Source organism: Theropithecus gelada, chromosome 6 (genome assembly GCF_003255815.1).
Source record: "Theropithecus gelada isolate Dixy chromosome 6, Tgel_1.0, whole genome shotgun sequence".
In the NCBI taxonomy this organism is placed as follows: Eukaryota; Metazoa; Chordata; class Mammalia; order Primates; family Cercopithecidae; genus Theropithecus; species Theropithecus gelada.
The window spans coordinates 51,352,247-51,372,421 of record NC_037673.1 but is presented as its reverse complement, the minus strand read 5'-3'; the positions used below and the strand labels follow the sequence as shown (position 1 = coordinate 51,372,421).

At 41.6% G+C, this 20,175-nt stretch overlaps 1 pseudogene; it reads left to right on the top strand.

The window, feature by feature from the left end:
• Positions 1-263: 263 nt before the first annotated feature.
• On the top strand, positions 264-683 carry LOC112626787 (annotated as a pseudogene).
• Positions 684-20,175: the final 19,492 nt, after the last annotated feature.

The window sequence follows — 20,175 nt, the reverse complement described above, 5'->3', positions numbered from 1 at the left end:
ACAGTAACCAAAACAGCATGGTACTGGTACCAAAACAGAGATATAGACCAATGGAACAGAACAGAGGCCAATGAAACAGAACAGAGGCCTCAGAAATAACACCACACATCTACAACCATCTGATCTTTGACAAACCTGACAGAAACAACAGGGGTTTAATAAATGGTACTGCTGGGAAAACTGGCTAGCTATAAGTAGAAAGCTGAAACTGGATCCCTTCCTTACACCTTATTCAAAAATTAATTCAAGAGTTCAGAGTTCAACAACAAGCTTCCAAGATGCCGCCCAATGGAAAAAGTGGTTCTGGAAAAGGGGGGAAAGGGGGAGCAGCCTCTGGGAGTGACAGTGCTGACAAGAAGGCTCAAGGTCCCAAAGGTGGTGGCAATGCAGTAAAGGTCAGACACATTCTATGTGAAAAACATGGCAAAATCATGGAAACCATGGAAAAGTTAAAGTCTGGGATGAGATTCAATGAAGTGGCCTCAGTATAGTGAAGATAAAGCCAGGCAAGGGGGCGACTTGGGTTGGATGACCAGAGGGTCCATGGTGGGACCATTTCAAGAAGCAGCATTTGCCTTGCCTGTAAGTGGGATGGATAAGCCTGTGTTTACAGACCCACCGGTTAAGACAAAGTTTGGATATCATATTATTATGGTTGAAGGAAGAAAATAAAATCATATGAAAGACTGAAAAAAAAATTAATTCAAGTGGATTAAAGACTTAAATGTTAGACCTAAAACCATAAAAACTCTAGAAGAAAACCGAGGCAATATCAGTCAGGACATAGGCATGGGCAAAGACTTCATGACTAAAACACCAAAAGCAATGGCAACAAAAGCCAAAATTGACAAATGAGATCTAATTAAACTAAAGAGCTTCTGCACAGCAAAAGAAACGACATCAGAATGAACAGGCAACCTACAGAATGGGAGAAAATTTTTACAATCTTTCCATCTGACAAAGGGCTAATATCCAGAATCTACAAATAACTTAAATTTACAAGAAAAAATCAAACAACCCCATCAAAAAGTTGGCGAAGGATATGAACAGACACTTCTCAAAAGAAGACATTTATGCGGCCAACACACTCATTTTCATTGAATTAGTCATCAAGCTTGTGATCTAGAAATATCTTTGGGATCAGGTGTTTTAACACCTCCTTCTCCTCTGTGATCTTGGAGCAGCTGTTGTTCCCCCCAAACAGTCCATTAATGTAGATTTATTTTTTAAATTACTACTTTGTCCTGATGATAAATGAGCTGGTTAATTCTATGAACTGAAAAGCCTGTTCAAGAACAACAGCATGTAAGATCTCCAAATCTGTCTGTAGGAGAACAGCCCGCCATGCAGAGGAGTTCTATCACAAGATCAACAGGAGACATAAAAGCCTGTGTGCACATGAGGCAGATCCACTTACGATTTTGTTTACTGGCTTTGCAAGGTCTCAGGCCTCTCTCCCAGGCCCTTGGATTTATTCTTCCTATTCAAGGCAATGACAGCCGGGTTTGACAGAAATAAAATTCAAGTCATAGCAGATCAAGTAACTCAAAGATTTCATTCTGGTAAAATTAGAATACTAAGTAGTTCAGTTATTACTAGAGAACTCTATATCGATGTTTAAAGCCTCACATTTAATTCTCATAAACCTGTAGGGAGAGTAAAACTTGACTTCTGCATTTTTAGGGTTTTTCGTTGGGCCTAGGAATTGACAGAAGACAGATCTATAGGAGAAAAGCACACAAATGTAATATACATGTTACATGGCTAAGGAAATGAAGATTCAAAGATGCAGAATTGAATGCTTATACTGAATTAGACAAAGAGTCACAAATTATTAAAATGTGACAAGGTAAAGGAACTTGGGCTAGGGTGGTTAATTGGGTAGAGAAATGACTAGGAAAACAAGGATTCGTTTAACAAGTTTCATTAGCACAGATCTCGTGTCCTTGACGATAAGAATAATACCTTTTCTGGTATAAGGAGGGCATCTTTCACATGGGAATTTCATCTCTTGCTTTCAAAAAAACAAAAGGAAGGGCTGAGTGATCCTCTTGTCCTGCTGTTTTTTCAGTCCCTAAACTCAAAATAGCCAATATACCAAAGCAGCATATTTTGGGATAGCATGTTCTTAATTCCTTCAAGTAGAATAAGTGAATTTTTAATTACATTTTTAATCTTGAGATGATTGTAGATTCACATGCAGTCGTAAGAAATAATACAGAGATAGCTTGTGTCCTTTAGCTGGTTATTCCCAATGGTGACATCTTGCAGAACTGTAGTGCACTATCACAGCTGGCATGTCAGCACTGACACAGCCAATTACAGTGTCCTAGGGAACTTTATAATTTCCTAGGAAATTAATACTCCACCAAATCAGACCAGTGGTCTGTTTAGATAGGATCTGTCAGTGGCACCAGGAATACTTACAGAAAAAGAGTACTAGTTTCTCTGATATCATCCTTAAAGTTTAGTAGTGTATCCAAACATTCACATTTTAAATTGCTATTAAGAGGGTGATCAGTCATGAACATTTTTTTTTTTGGGGGGATGGAGTCTCACTCTGTTGCCCAGGCTGGAGTGTAGCTGCACGATCTCAGCTCACTGTAATCTCTGCCTCCTTGTTTCAAGCAATTCTCTGCCTCAACCTCCCAAATACCTGGGGATTACAGGCGCCCACCACCATGCCTGGCTAATTTTTGTGTTTTTAGTAGAGATGGGGTTTCACCATCTTGGCCAGACTGGTCTTGAACTCCCAACCTCGGATGATCCACCCACCTCGGCCTCCCAAAGTGCTGGTATTATAGGTGTGAGCCACCGCACCCGACCAAACATTTCTAACTCTTGTCTGCTGACCCCCTTTCATTATTGCCCTTGCAGATGAGCTTTCTGCCCTCCTTCACCCTGCCGTGTGCCCTGCAAGGCTGACTTATGGGCAGTACCAGCCTTCGATTGCCTGTGTTCCTCTCTGAAGGCCATGGCTTCATCCGACAGTCAGATTTCTCCATGAAGATGGCCCTCTCCAAGTGCCAGCACACACTCCATGCTCTCACACCCTCAGGCCTAGGGTTGGGAAGAGTCCTATGGTCCCTGTTGGGGCCCCTCACCCCTGACCTCAATTCTGTAAGGAATTCCTTTGTTAAACTTCTTTTCACCACTCCCCTTGTGTGTGCTGTCTGGTTTCACCTTAGACCCCAACCAATACATTCAGCGAACACTCACTGACCATGACTGTCTTCCTAATGCCCTCCTCTTCCTCGACTTGATGGACACTGCTCTCCCTACGTCTCCTCCTACAGATGTAGGAGGGAGTCAAGGATAAAGACCAGGGAAACACCCCATTTAAAAGGAGACCAGTGGTCAAGAGGAAAATAGAAGATGAAGCAGGGCTCCCAGGCTTCTCAAACTCCAGTTTCTCCCTTGGCAGGTGACATTTTGGGCTAGAGTGATTAGTTGGGTAGAGAAACTTCTTTCAGGAGACCCACAGGAGCCTCCTACTAACCACTTGATGAACTGCCCAGATCCCCCCTCTTTAGCAATAAAGGACTTGGTCACCTGGCTGCTGTGAATGTTGCCCAAAAACAGCCTTCAGCTGACCGCCTTCTTGTGGGGGCTGCCTTGGCTGAAGAAAACGGCCTCGTCCAGAGTCACGCTTCCTTCCGGCACAGCCTGCATCCAATGACTAATCAATGAGTCTGATGTAAAGTTCTAGTCCCCTTGGCCCAACTCAGGACAATTACTGGTTATCTATTGTTACATAACAAATGACCCCAAAACTAGCAACTTAAAACAACATCTATTATCTCTCCATGTGTGGGGGTCGGGAATCCAGGAGTATCTTAGCTTCAGGTTTCATCTCAGGGTTTCTTATGCTGTTGCAGTCAAGCTGTCACATCTGAAGGGGCTGGGGGTCTACTTTGCTGTTGGTAGAAGGCTTCAGTTTCTCATTACCTTGGCCTCTCTATAAAGTTGCCCACACCATGGCAGTAACTGCTGGGTCAAAATCCTGTTTTCTATGGAAAGCAGACTTCCTTAATAATTTCAGCCCCATATCATGTCTTGGTCACTTTTAGTCGTTATAATAGTTACTACCAGCTGTTAAAAAAAAAAAAAAAAAAAAAGGCAGTGTGCAGTGGCTCCTGCACTTTGGGAAGCTGAGGCAGGTGGATCACCTGAGGTCAGGAGTTCAAGACCAGCCTGGCCAACATGGTGAAACTCCATCTCTACTAAAAATGCAAAAAATATTAGCTGGGCCTGGTGGTGGGTAGTCCTAGCTACTTTGGAGGCTGAGACAGGAGAATTGCTTGAACCTGGGAGGCAGAGGTTGCAATGAGCTGAGATTATGCCGCTGCACTCCAGCCTGAGACTCTGTCTCAAAAAAAAAAAAAAAAAAAAAAAAAAGACTCCCTATCCTTAAGATCCAATGATTTTATTTTAAAGCTTTAGTTTCATATCCAATGTATGATTTTATTGTAAAGCTTTAGTTTCATATCTAATGCATGGCTCTCTCCTCCTCTCCTATCCCCTGCAGAATAGAGATGTGGCCTGGGTCACACACAACTTGTAAGTCTACCATACCTCCTGCTGGTTATGACCAGGGAGGAGAAAAATGGAAGGGAGAGGTGCCCCGTGAGCCCCAGCTTATTGCCCTTGTGTCAGTGTGGACAGATAAAGGAAGACAACATCATCAGACAAGGGATTTGCTCCCAACCAGTAACTCTAGATGCTAGGGGATCCTTATAAGAGATTCATTCTCAACTTCATGCCCAGCCCTTGAGCTGGTAGCCTTATGTCCCATTCCTCTGATGTGTGCCCCTCTTTACCCAATATTGCAGCATAGCCAGACAACACCAAGACTCCAAATATGGTCTACTTACCACAACCAACTCCTGGGTCTTCAGGCTTTTGTGGAATCGACCTTTCAAGCCTCCAGGACACCATGACTTCAAGTGAAGACAGCTTTGACCCCTGCCCTGCCTGGCAGTCCCCCATTATGCCATCTCTTCCCAATGAATTTTTCCTCTACTGTGGTGGCACAGGGGCTGGACAGTGAGCCTAACATCCTTCCACTGTTCAGACAGGTACCACATATCAGATACTTACAAACCTGTGAGTGGTTCTCTTGATAGCTCTTACCCTTGGCTTTGAGGATGGGAGGCAACCCACCCCCTACCCTTGTTCTGGGGAATAAATCATCCTAAATGAGCACTGTACTTCTGCAGAAGGCAACAGCCTTCTGCCTTTCAGCCTCACTTTATATTAGGATGAGAGATGTTGGTGCTGGTTCTGCTTCCTGGTTTCTCTTAGCAAGCCTTGTCAGGGTGTGGCCGACCCACTCCAACAGCTGTGGTTCTAGGAATTTAGAATGTGGGGGATTTAACTTATTTGATCCTCAGCTGTGAGCTTAGAATGGCCTTAGTCACCAATACTTAGCAGCTGTTATCATGTTTAAAATTAGTCACCTTTCCCCCAACTACACTCTGATCCTGTATTGCCTATCTGGGTGAATGATACTAACATCCTCCCTGTTGCATTAGTCTGTTTTGCATTGCTATAAAGAAATACCTGAGACTGGGTAATTTATAAAGAAAAGAGGTCTAATTGACTCATGGTTCCACATGATGTACAGGAAGCATGATGCTGGCATTTGTTTCTGGGGAGGTCTCAGGAAACTTAACAATCATGGTGGAAAGGGAAGGGGAAGGGGAAGCAGGCACATCTTACATGACCAGAGCAGGAGGGAGAGAGAGGAGGGAGATCAGATCTCATGAAAATTCACCCACTATACAGTACCAAGGGTGGATGGTGCTAAACCATTCATGAGGATTCTGCCCCCATGATCCAATCACTTCTCCCCAGGCCCTGCCTCCAACATTGGGGTTACAATTCGACATGAGATTTGGGTGAGGTCACAGATCCAAGCCATGTCAGTAATGAACTATTGCAGAATGAGAGATCTTCAGTAAGAGAACTATGATAGTCCCTGGCAAAATGGGAAGGTTGATCACCCTACTTCCCATTTTCAATGACTCCAATCAGAACTTGTGAATAATTCAATTCCTCGCCTTTCTTCATTGGCCCTACTCTGTTAGCTAGGCATGCTGTCCCCTTACCTCTAACAGCCTTTGCATCTATAACCCCCTTTCCATTCTGCAACTCTCTTAATTCACACTAGTGATTATCAGCCTTGGTTTCTCACTGGAATCATTTGGAAGGATTTAGAAACTACTGATGCCTGGATCCCATCACCAGAGATTCTAATTTAAATGGCCTGGGGTGGGTCCTGGACAAACACCAGGGGATTCTTAGGTGCCTTTTCCCACCTGACCTACTACAGAGCTGAATGATCTTCTCAGCTCCAGAGTTGCCCTCTGTAGTCCATCCTTCACACTGCAGCCAGAGCTTTCTAAAACACAAAGCTTATCACATGATGGCCCTGCTTAAACTTCTTCTATGGGTCCCCACTGAGCCAGGATAAAGCTCAAACTGTTCATCATGGCAGAAGGGGAGCAGTGCTCAGGAGATGAAGCTGGTGAGGGAATCGGGGCCTGATCATGCAGGACCTTGACTCTTGAGCTAAACTGCTTACATTGCTTCATGTCTACCATGCCCCCCAACAACATCAGCTTTTGTTCATTTAAATACTACTCACTAAGCACCTACTATGTGCAAGATGGTAGAGATACCATGATGAATAAAGTGACCACAGTCATAGACCTTACCCTCCAGAGGTAGCAGGCTAGACTATTAAAGAGACCACAGCCACCCTCCCCTGGCTCAAAGAGAAGTAACCATTGTGGAAGACAGTGTGGCGATTCCTCAAGGATCTAGGACCAGAAATACCATTTGACCCAGCCATCCCCTCACTGGGTATATACCCAAGGATTATAAATCATTCTACTATAAAGACACATGCACATGTATATATATTGCAGCACTATTTATAATAGCAAAGACTTGGAACCAACCCAAATGACCATCAGTGATAGACTGGATGAAGAAAATGTGGCACATATACATCATGGAATACTATGCAGCCATAAAAAGAATGAGTTCATGTCCTTTGCAGGGACATGGATGAAGCTGGAAACCATCATTCTCAGCAGACCACACCTTTCTTAGTACCTACATTGTGATCTGAATATGATTATACAATAGCACCTGTAACCCTCATTACAGTTCTTTGATCATATGTATGTTCTATTCTAGAAATCTTAGCATAAATGCCTTGAGGTCAAGAATCGTACTGTTTCCATCTTTTTCATCTGCAATACCAAGCAGGGTGCTCAGGACACAGTGAATGCTCAGGGAAGTTTGCCAAATGAAAAAGGCAAGGAAGAATGGCTCAGTCTGACTTTCTACATAACTACTTGGAAATCATAAATTCTATTTCCTTTATCCATCAATAATCTCACAGTTCCATGCTTTCCACTAGAATGGGTGTATTATGAAATAATTTCTCATGTATTCAGAATGGTCTTAGTAAATTTTTCAAATGATCATTGTGTGTCTCTGAAAGCAGGACATACTATCTCACAGTGAAGGGATAACTGATTCTTTCTTCATATGACTTTTAAAAATAGCTTAAGTCATCAGTTATCAGCTGTATGGCAGACACACCTGACAGCAGTAACTTAACTTGACAATACGCTGAGAATGGCCTTATGGTCTAAGAAGAATATGTGTTCAGAGTTCCAGGCTAAGGAAACTGGGAGCAGCCAACCTGAAGATTCACTCCTTATCTATGAAGGACATCTGAACCCCTGGCCCTTCCCTTGGAATGCAGACCATACAGGGGATGGAGGCCCTTTGTTTTGGGTTACCTGGAGGTTGCTAAGTGGAAGTTGCTAGGTAGAGGGTGCTAAGTGAAAATGCTATATAAGCTGCATGCTTTTTACAAATGGTAGTAGTTTTCCTCTCCAGCCCAGCACAACTGGACCATCCCTGTATGTAAGTCCCCTATATAAGCACTATCTCTCATTCACTGTCTCTTGGTCTCTTTTTTTGGTCTCTAGGACATGGTGTTATCTCTATTGCAGCCAATAGGCATCTGGCCCAACAACATCTTAGCAGGGATTACTTACATTATAGCATCACCTCTTACCAAGGAGATTGGCATGTCCAAAGACAATCTGAAGATGAAAGAGGAATGGCCCTTTTAATGATAGAATGAAAGGGGTAGTGAAGCCTGTATTTTAGGCCAAGGATTACAGCCCCTACTTCTCTAATAAGCTCTGGGCAGGAAGACAAGTGACAGACACAGACTGAGCCCCTGGTAGAGCTCCCACTCAGCTTCCAGGGGGGAATTCCCCAATGCTGTAACTCAAACTGGTGCAACTGCTCAGCTTTGACAATGCTTCTCATGAGAAGGAAGAACCATGTTATTACGTCCTTAATGTCTCCTCCTGTTTTGTCAGTTACTCTGGAGTAGACTACATTGTCAGCACAATGGTTTTTATCCAACTCAAACTCCTCAGTGCAGAAGGCATCCTATTTTCTCCTGGAGAGCAGCACACAGTGGTTCAGGCTGCACACAAACTTTACAGACGATGGCTCTAATGACAAACTCAGTCTCTCACACTCATCTTCAAATTCTGTTTTACTCACATACTTGGTTTCTCTGGTTCCTCAGGTCATTAGAATCTTGCTAATAACTGGTTATAACTGCTATTTATTTTATTTGCATTTGCATTCTTTTCCAACAATTATTCACCGAAAAGCAATAGCAACACAGCAGGATGCTACTGATTCCAGTTATTCGTCCTCTCTACGTTAGTGTCAATATACTATTTCCCCAAGTAACTTGTTAAATAGAGTGATCAACTATCCTAGTTGGCCTAGGACTGAGGGGTTTTAGCATGGGGCTCACCAGATGATTGGTCACCCTATAACAGATCCTACATCATACAGCCAAGAAATAACACAAGCACTGAAGACTCTAGACCAAAAAACTGGAAGGAAGTAAATGCTAGAGAGAAAATGAAGGAAAGAGAAGTAGGCTGACAGAAAGTAAGCATGGTGTGCGGAGGGAGGAATGAAAGCACACTTGTGGAAGAGGAAAATACAAGAAGAAAAGTCAAAATAAAAGAAGACATAATGCTCGGCAAATGAAAACTTACAGGTATAGAGAACTAGTTACAAATATCTAGGAACAATCCTAGAGGGAATAAACATATAAATAGGAGTATATATGCCATGGTGATGAACAGTGAGTAGAAAAGGAATAAAGAAGGTCTGTTAAAATATATCCTTCTACACATGGTGATTTCTTTTCTTTCAGAATGTCCCTTCTGAAACAAACAGTACATCTTTTTCTTCGTGTTATGTATAAAACATAGCATTGTATAATGTTTGGAGAAAAGAATGGAATAAATCAGGTAAAAATGATTATTACTTGTATAAATGTAGTTTTCCCTTGTCTCTCAAAGACAGTGATACTATCATCTGTTGGAAAATTACCGGGTCAGCCTATATTTAGTCTGATTCCTTCGGGATATCTGTAATTTTGTTAAGTCCTATAGTTAACAAATGTTAACTAAGTGTCTAAATGATCTATGGAATTTTGTTGAATTCAGCAATTGTCCTATTTCCAGTGTTTGGTTTTGTAGCTTCACATGTTTTTCTATTTACCACTAAGGAGGGATAGAATTTGATTTTCTTTGCCCAATAAAAGATCATCTGAGTGGCCTTTTCAGTTTTTAAAGCTTTAGGGTAAGTAGGCATTTGTGGAAGAAAAAAATACAAAAAGAAAAATCAAAATGAGAGAATACACCACTTCATTGGTGGAAGAATGTGGATCCACCTGCACAAGAAATGGGTCTTCAGCGGGGATGGAGGATGGGAGTGCACATTGCAGAGCACCTTCGGCCAGGCTGAACACTAAGTGGACACATCTTCCCTTAAGAGAGGTGGAGGTCAGGCAGGGCCCTGCCCAATGAGAAGCCACAACAGAGTGGACCAGCTGGTCCTTGGGGTGAAGAGCACCCATGTTCTACAACATTGGATGTAATTATAGGATCTGATCTACACATGCAGAACCCAATCATCATCAGTTGTTGAAGCCCAGGTGATGGAGGAACGTTGTGATAACTCTTTGTGAGGCCATGTTGCAGTAATTACAAGGTGCAAGTGATTTTCAGGGCAAAGGTTCCTACTCATTCATCCAACCAACATGTTGGACTTTCACCCATTTAAAATCGAAGAATAACTTGACCTGAGCCAAACATACAAGGCCATATATTATATGAATCCATTTACATGAAATGATCAAAATAGGGAAATTCAGAGAGACAGAAAATAGATTGGTGGTTGCCCATGGCTGGGGGGTAGGGGAGACAGGGGAGGTTGAAGAGAAATGGAGTGACGGCTAGTAGGTCCAAGGTTTCTTTTGAGGCAACAGAAATGTTCAGAAATTGATTGTGGTGATATTGTACACCTCTGTAGATACACTAAAACGCATCAAATTGCGAACTTCAAATGGGTAAATTATGGTATGTAAATTATATCTTGATAAAGCTATTATTTTAAAAAAAGAATAACTTGAGGCTCATTGTCTGCCTGTCTTCATGAGTTTGTACTGGTTTGGGGAAATCTTTAGAGATATGTAGCATATGAGACAGGACATGCTAAGCATGAGATTAAGCTTCTGGACAAGTTCAGGCTGCTTGGACAGGACCTTAGAAGTAAAGAATGCTAACCCAATTATTTTGTTAAGAAACTGAGCTGGTCTTTCACAGTGTTACAGGTTGAATTATGTCCCCCAAAAAGGTATGTTGGAAATCCTAATCCTGAGTACCTCTGAATATGACTTTGTTTGAAAATAGGGCCTTTGTGGATGTAATCAAGTTAAGATGAGGTCACCCAATTAAGGTAGGCCCTAATCTAATGTGACTGGCATCCTAATAAGAAAACAGAGACACAGGGAGAGAACACTTCGTGAAGACACAGGGACAGACAGGGAGAAGGTGGCCATGCGAAGACAGAGACAGTACAATCAACAAAAAGACAGAATTGGCTGGGCACAGTGGCTCACGCCTGTAATCTCAGCACTTTGGGAGGATGAGGTGGTCAGATCACTTGCGGTCAGGAGTTTGAGACCAGCCTGGCTAACATGGCAAAACCCCATCTCTACTGAAAATACAAAAATTAGCTGGGTATGGTGGTGGGCGCCTGTAATCCCAGCTACTCGGGAGGCTGAGGCAGGAGAATCACTTGAACCCGGGAGGTGGAGATTGCAGTGAGCCGAGATCGCACCACTACACTTGAGCCTGGGCAAGAGAGTGAGACTCTGTCTCAAAAACAAACAAAACAAAACCAAAAAGGACAGAATCATAGAATTTTAGAAATAACCAAATAGACGTTAGAAAAGAAAAGCGATACTGATTCACTAATGCAGCATTTAATTTTTTAAAATTATGTTTTAGTCTTTAAATAAGGTAGAGATGTGTCTAATTAAGATACATAAAAAACATGACTAGGAATTTTTTCAAATATATATTTGAAATATATAAAATAATGACTAACATGTATTGAACTCATACTCTGTACCACACATTGTGTTGAGTACTTGACAACTCTCCTAGGTTGCCTGGGATGTCCCAGTTTTAGCACTGTAAGTCTTGTGTCTTGAGAAACTGCTCAGGCCTGCACAAGCCAGACTTGTTGCTCACTCTACACCTTCATCTCATTTGGTCTTCCAAACAACTGTATGTGATGGTAGCATATCACATGAGGAATATGTGATGAGGAAACTGAGGCATAGAGGGGTTAAGCAAACTGACCAAAATTACCAGGCATGGCCAGGCGTGGTGGCTCATGCCTGCAATCCCAGCACTTTGGGAGGCTGAGGTGGCAGATCACTTGAGGTCAGGAGTTCGAGACCACCCTGGCCAACATGGCGAAAGCCCATCTCTACTAAAAATAAAAAAATTAGCTGGGCATAGCGGTGTGTTCCTGTAATTCCAGCTACTCAAGAGGTTGAGGCAGGAGAATCACTTGAATCTGAGGAGGCGGAGGCTGCAGTGAATTGAGATTGCACCATTGCACTCCAACCTGGGCAACGGAGCAAGACTCTGTCTCAAAAAAAATAAAAGTTTTCTTTGATGTTTTGCTATTTTTTTGTTGTTGTCTTTTTGTTTGTTTTAAAGGTCTTCCCTAGAAGAACATAGAAGTTGATACATCACCCTGAGTACCAAAGGGAAACAAAATGCATACTTATCTTGGATTTTAAAAAGATACAATAAAGTGATTATTTATAGAGATGTGGGCAGGACTGAAGGATGAACAAAAATGGTGAGACACCCAGAGACCTGTAATAGGGGGGATGCTGTTACCCCCAAGAGCATGAAGGAATAAGGGAAAGAAAATGGAACTACTTGCCCAGTGTGGGCTGGAGCCAGGAAAGAGAGGAAAGTCTCATCAGAGAGGCAGTCACTGCAGGAGGCAGCCCCTGCCAGAACCTGGACCTGAAGCAATGAGAGTTGGAGAAGGAATTTCCTAAACTCCACTTTCCTCCCACCCTCTGCTGTCTTGCTGGTACCTTCCATTGAATGAATCCAACCTGAAGCCAGAGGACAGACCCCCAGAACACAGAACAGGGCAGGGAAGATCAGAGATCAGGGGTGGGGATGGAAGAATGGGAACAACCAGCGCAGCAGACATGCAGGGCTTTTTTGTTTGTTTGTTTTTACATTTACTTTTTAATCCATTTGGAACTTTTCTTTTTGAGATATATATAATAGGGATGAGCTTTTAATTTCATTTTTCTAGACAGGTCTACAGTTACCTTAGGTACATCTATTGAATTGCTATGTCTCACCAATGCACCACAACGTAGCAGTCTCTCATAGCCTGACGTATCACCCAAAGTTCTTTGTCTCACGACCAAGAAAGTTAAGGAGCACAGACGCCAAGGGTAACACTGGAGCAAAAGTTTCATAAATGAAAGAAGAAAGCTTTCTGCTGTGCAGGGTGGACCCAGAGGAGGGTTACTGTTTTTACAGTTGAATGCAAAGGCTTTTATAGGAAACTGATGAGAGCTGGGCATCTTATTTGTGTAAGGTGCGAATTTGTGGTAGCTCCACCCCATCCTCCTAGTGCACACGTGGGCCCTTATCTTCAGTTACTCCATCTTGCTTTGTTCCCCTTACTGTACATGTGTCAGGGTACAAAACTTTTCATTGAGGGCATGTCTGGGAAACTCGCCTGTGTAGCCTTTCTTATCTGTGTGGTTGTGGGCCTGTCTTAGGCAAGCCCCATGTAAGTTCCCTTATCTGTGCCAGTCGCTTGATTTTTGGGGATATTCTTTTGTTTGAAAGAAATCAACAGAAGACCCAGCCTAACTGCTTGCCTGACCAGTTACTTCCTTTCTCCTCTCTCAGAATCATGTTACCATGTATTACAACTACTACTATGATCAAACTAAACTCTAGGATGTAATGGGGTTCTGATCAGTGTCTCCTACTCAGTTCTATTGATTTACTCTTATGTTAACAGTATTTTAATTACTGTAACATTACGTTTTAACATTTAGTAGAGCAGTTCCCACGTATTCTAAAATTCTGGTGAAAAATAATAGGGAATGAATAGCTTTGAAAACTGGGGGGAGCTGTCAAATACAAAAAGCTTTCTTATTCAGATACATTTTGAAGTGATATATACAATTAAGAGATATGTACAAATTCCAATTAGTTCCCTAACATAGAAACTCAATATATATTACTAGATTGTACAAGAAGAGGTGGAATTTTTTTGAAAGATAAACATAGGAATATCTGATAATTAGCCACATAATTTTGCTTTGGCAAGATACCAAAGTAACTAGGATTCATTTTCCTCTTGTTTTGATGCAAACCACTCAAAATTCAGTGGCTTGAAACAACCACAATCTGTATTTTCTTATAATTCTGTGTGTTAATGGGCTCAGCTGGGCATTCCTTCTGCCCCATATGATCTCATCTGGAGGCTCGTCTGGGCTGAAATGTCAAGGAGGGGTATTTATACAGCTAATAGCTAGGACTGCTTGTTGGATAGGAGCTTAGCTGGGGCTGTCAACCAGAGAGCTTTGGTTCTTCTCCAAGGACCTCATCATGTGGCTTGGATTTTAAAAAGGAGTGTTTGGAAGAGTGTGAATCGGAAAGTTGTAGCTTTCTTCAGACCCAGCCTCAAAAGTTACATGGTGACACTTCCTTCTTATTCTGCTGGTCAAAGAGGGACACAAAGCCAGTTTACATCCCACAGGAGAGCAAATTGCTACTCCTGTCATTAGAGGTGGAGTCTAAAAACGTTTGGCCATCTTTATTCCACTACCCCTCTATATTTATTTGGAAATATTAAAGAAAAGAGTTCTATCAACATTTCCAAAGACCTTTTATCTTCTGTCTCTTGATTCTAAATGTGGTTTGCATTTGCATTGTGAATCATGTGAACTATGAACTTAGTTCAAATATGCATGTACTTGCAAAAGAATGAAAACAAAAATGAGATATTATTTTGTCCAGATGATCTGCTCCAGTAATGAGAAAAGTTTGAAATGAGTTCTGAAAAACTAAGTTAAGTCTTAAGCATCTTAAATGCAGCTGCATTACTCTATCTTTAAAGTGTTGGAAAATAAGGGAGGGGGGAGAGAAAATAGCTAATTTTAGCCACAGCTGCCATGGAGGGGAGACAATTTGCAACGAGAAAGGAGGGGTTCATCAACACTTGAACTTACTGTATTCTTTACTAGATATCTAATCTCTACTTTCCATCCCATCACTTGACATATTTCATGAGAAAATTTAGAATCTAGTAGAATACTGTACTGCCGTAACCCTTGGCAATTATAAACAAAACAGAGAGAAAACCAAAAAGGCATAGCCAGTCTCAAAAATAAGATAAACAGCTCTGTAGACTCAAATGACACAGAAACAGAAAGCAGTGGATTGCCACCGTGTACCTGCTGGCTTTCAGGCAGAAATGGGCAGTGATAGACGAACTTTGCGTCTTGAAAAGTAATGAGAATCAAGGAATTCACAGGACAGGAACCAGATTCACTGTGTGAGACTGGGAGCTGTGGTGTGTGGAGACCCTCCCGTCCAGTAAAGGGAGCAGAAACCACTTGCAGTATTTCTAGGATGAAAGAAGAAAATCACCAAGCCTCATGCTTGTTTGATGACTGAATCTGCAGTATTCACAAGGTCACTTTGAGGCAGAGATTTCTAAAATCCTCAAGTTAACAGCAAATCCTCTAGATAGGGAAGGTTGATTATGGGGTAGAGGGAAGATAACAACTACTGTTTCACACAAAACAAGCCTGAAAACCAAAATTCCCAAGTACTTTAAAAAACTTAATGCTAAGATAAATCAAGCAAGTCCATATTTTGAACTTGAATTCTCTCCAGATAAAATTAATATATAGAACAATCCAATAAAGACTTTGAAAATAATTATGTTTAGGATGCTCAAAGAATTATATAAAGAATTATGTCTATTTAAAAAGAGTAAGAAATTATGAAAGAAATGGCTGACAGAATAGTTTGATAGGCTGGGTGTGGTGGCTTATGCCTATAATTCCAGCATTTTGGGAGGCCAAGGTGGGTGGATCACGTGAGGTCAGGAGTTCGCGACCAGTCTGGTAAACATGGTGAAATCCTGTCTCTACTAAAAATATGAAAATTAGCTGGGCGTGGTGGTGGGCATCTGTAATCTCAGCTACTTGGGAGGCTGAGGCAGGATAATTGCTTCAACCCAGGAGGCGGAGGTTGCAGTGAGCTGAGATCATGCCATTGCAATCCAGTCTGGGTGACAAGAGTGAAACTCCATTTCAAAAAACAAAAGGATTGTTTGATAAAGAATGTAATTAAAACCATAGCCATTGAGAACACACATGTAATACATGAGATAAACGCAGTAATACGGTAAAAATGAGACTTCGTATCTCTCTGTGCTTTACATTATACAGTGCTATGGTTTGAATGGGTCCTCTCCAAAATTCAGGTGTTGTCTATCTCACCGTACTAAGAGATGGGCCTTTAAGGGGTGATTAGACCACAAGGGCACCTCCCTCATGAATGGAATTAGGGGTCCTTATATAAGAACTTGACAGAGAGTGTTGTTTATTACCTCTTGCACATCTGCCTTTCACTATGTGAGGAAACAGTAAGAAGGCCCTCACCAGACGCCAGTTCCTGGATCTTGGACTTCCTAGCCTCCAGAATTAAAAACAATAAATTTCTGTGTTCATAAATCAGCCAGTCTCAAGTGTTCCATTATAGCAGTATATACAGATGAAGACAATTAGACTGGCAAAATTTTAAGCCTGAGTATGCTAAGGTTTGATTAGGATTTAGGATAATTTCAAACCCTCATATAATTCTAATGGTAACATAAGTTGTTAAATCACATTGGAAAACGCTCTTATGATCTATTAAATGGAAGGTGGCCATACTCAATACCTCATCAGTTTATTCTTAGGTATATACATTAAAGAAATTCCTGCACATTAGCCAGGTGAAGTGGCACATGTCTAATCCCAGCTACTAGGGAGGCTGAGGTTGGAGGATCACTTGAGCCAAGAAGTTTGAATCCAGCCTGGGCAACATTGACTTTGCTTCTTAAAAAAAAAGAAAAAAGAAAAAAAGAAATTCTTGCATCCAGAAGTCAATAGACATGTACAAAAATATTCATAGTGATATTGTTCATATAGCCCTAAATTAATCAAGAATGTCTATTATTGTTTGGGCATGAAAGCTCATGTCTATAATCCCAACACTTTGGGAGGCTGAGGCGGGAGGATCATTTGAAGCCAGGAGTTTGAGACCAGACTGGGCAGCAAAGCAAGATTCTGTCTCTACAAAAAAATTTAAAAATTAGCTGGGCATTGTGGCATGTATCTGTAGTCCTAGCTACTCAGGAAGCTGAGATGGGAGGATCAGTTTAGCCCACGAGTTCAAGGTTGCAGTGAGCTATGATCACAACACTGCACCTAAGCCTGAGCAACAGAGCAAGATCCCGTCGTTTTTTGTTTTTTTTTTTTTTTCTGTTACCCAGGTTGGAGTGCAGTGGTGCAATCTTGGCTCACTACAACCTCTGCCTCACAGGCTTAAGCAATTCTTGTGTCTCCTGAGTAGCTGGGATTATAGGCATGTGCCCGGCTAATTTTGTACTATGGCATGACTTCGGCTTACTGAAACCTCCTCCTCCTGGGTTCAAGCAATTCTCCTGCCTCAGCCTCCCTAGTAGGTGGGACTATAGGCGCACACCACCATGCCTGGCTAATTTTTTGTATTTTTAGTAGATACGGGGTTTCACCATGTTGGCCATGCTGGTCTCGAACTCCTGACCTTAGGTGATCTGCCCGCCTCGGTCTCCCAAAGTGCTGGGATTACAGGCGTGAGCCACCATGGCTGGCCAATAGTAGGATTTTAATAGTTAATATTTAAAGGTAAAACTTTTTTTTTTTTTTTTTTTTTTTTGTGGCAGGGTCTTGTTCTGTCACCCAGGTGGGAGTGCAGTGGCGTGATCACAGTTCACTGCAGTCTTGACCTTGTGGCTCAAGCGATCCTCCCATCTCATTTTTGATTTTTTTTTCTTTTTTTGTAGAGACCGGGTTCTCATTTTATTGCCCAGGCTGGTCTTGAACTTCTAGCCTCAAGCAATCTTCCCCACTCAGTCTCCCAAAGTGCTGGGTTTACAGGCATGAGATACCGTGCCCAGCCCAAAACTAAATTTAATTTTTAAAATGTTTTAAATAAATAAGAGGTGGGGTCTCACTATTGTTGGCCAGGTTGGTCTTGAACTCCTGGCCTCAAGCTGTCTTCCCACCTTGGCCTCCCAAAGTGGTAGGATTGCGGGCGTGAGACATTGAGCCGAGTCTAAAAGTAAAATTAAGAATAACAACAAGGTGGAGGACAGCATTCAGTGGGTCGTAAGGACACAAATGACCTAGTCACAATCAGGAGAAGGATATTGACAATGTTTTTGGTGGGGTGCGGCGGCTCACATCTGTAATCCCAGCACTTTGGGAGGCTGAGGCGGGCAGATCACCTGGGGTCAGCAGTTTGAGAGTAGCCTGGCCAACATGGTGAAACGCTGTCTCTACTCAAAATACAAAAAATTAGCCAGGCGTGGTGGTGCATGCCTGTAGTCCCAGTTACTAGGGAGGCTGAGGCAAGAGAATTGCTTGAACCTGGGAGGCGGAGGTTGCAGTGAGCCGGGATTGCACCACTGTACTCCACCTTGGTGAGACTCTGTCTCAAAAAGAAGAAAAAGAAAATGTTTAAATTTTTATACTTGTATTATTTTCCTTCAAAAATGTATATTGGCCTATAAATTTTCAGTCAGTGTTTAAGTTTTAACATCTTAAAGATCAGTAGAAAAAACAAAGAAGTAAACCTAAATTCTGAAAGGGAAAAAAGTAAAGAAAAGCATGATAAACAGAAACATGAAATAAGAAATAAATTCAAATATTTAATTCCAATAAGTAAATGGATTAAACTTATCTACTAAAAGACAGATGGTCAGATTGCATTTTTAAAAATTCAACTACATGCTACTGCTTTTAAAAGACACATTTAAATACTGTAGTATATTCAATATATTGAATATAAAAGAACAAGAGTTGCCATGTAAATAATAAAAAAGCGGTATTTTTCAGGCAAAACAGAATTTAAGGCTAAAAGTATTAAATAGGGATAAAAAGTGGGCCTACATAATAATATAAGAAACAATTCAATAGAACGAAATTACAATTTTAAACCTACAATTAGGTAAGTTATATAAATTTACACAACAAACTTAAAAGTATAACAACATAATCAAAAAATACACAAAGGAAAAAACGGGCCAGAACTTTTTTTAAAAATGGAAAACTGCCTTTTTATATTGAGAGATTTGAAGACACCAATCTATATGTTTTCTAGGATCAGGGGAAAAAAGGGAAGAACATAGACTATTTGAACAACACATTACAAAGAATGGTATCATATAGATCATTTGATCTTACCACATTGCACGTTCTCTGTATTTCCTTGAGGTTAGAAAACATTAATACATAGGATTATATTTGTATATATACACACACACTTGCGTATTAAACAACACAGGAAATGTAAACAGCAGTTTGAATCATTTACTTTTCAGATTAAAAATACTCTCTCTCTTATTTTGCGGGGGGGTTGGAGGTGGATGTGGGATCTGGCCAACTCAACCACTAAATAAAGTTATTTTCAAAATGTAATATAAGAGCTATACCAAACCAACATTTTAATTTTTAATTCTTCTTTGTGACTAATTATTTGACAGGCTCTAAAGAGAACATTAATCATTAGTAAAAAGTATTTTTGTTAAACTAGTGGAAATCGTGGGTTTTTAAAAATTTGAGGTTGTATGGTAAATTCCCTCTATTCCCTTAATTTTCCTGGGGGACTTTTTTGTTTTTGTTTTTTACTTTCTTGGGTTTTCTTTGTTGTTGTTTTGAGACAAGGTCTTGCTCTGTTGCCTAGACTGTACTGCAGCCTCAACCTCCCAGGCTCAAGCTATCCTCCGGCCTCAGCCTGCAGAGTAGCTGGGACTACAGGTATGCGCCACCACTCACGGCTAATTTTTGTTCTTTTTGTAGAGATGGGGACTCGTCATGTTGCCCAGGCTCGTCTGGAACTCCTGAGCTCAAATGATCCTCCCACCTCAGCCTCCCAAAGTGCTCGGATTATAGGCATAAGCCACCGCAGCTGGCCAGGACTTCTTTAAGATTTGTTTCTCCCTGAAAAGAACTTCTCCATGGAGCGGCTCCATGTGCTGAATCGGCATGCCTGCCCACAGACCTGCTGAGCCTCTTCACAGCCCCCTGTGACGTGCTAACCAGCACAGTACACCTCCCCTCATCACACCATCTTGGCTTACCAGTTCTTCCTTGTCTCATTTCTCCTATTTCCTCATCTTCACCATGCTGGGCTTGCACTTTCCAAATAAAGTGTCAGCTCTTCAATCCTGGTCCCAGGCTTTACTTTGTAGAAAGAGACTTTCTAACAGAGAACTCTGACAACAGGACTCATTTGATTGAAGTACTGGATATTATCCTCCTGCCCCTGAGGGTCACCCTCACTTTTCTCCATCCTGCCCTTTGCCCTGGGAGGCTGTTGAACTAGATTGACAGGACTCCCATGCCCTCTGGCCTCCAGTCAGATGCAACCAATGGGGGAC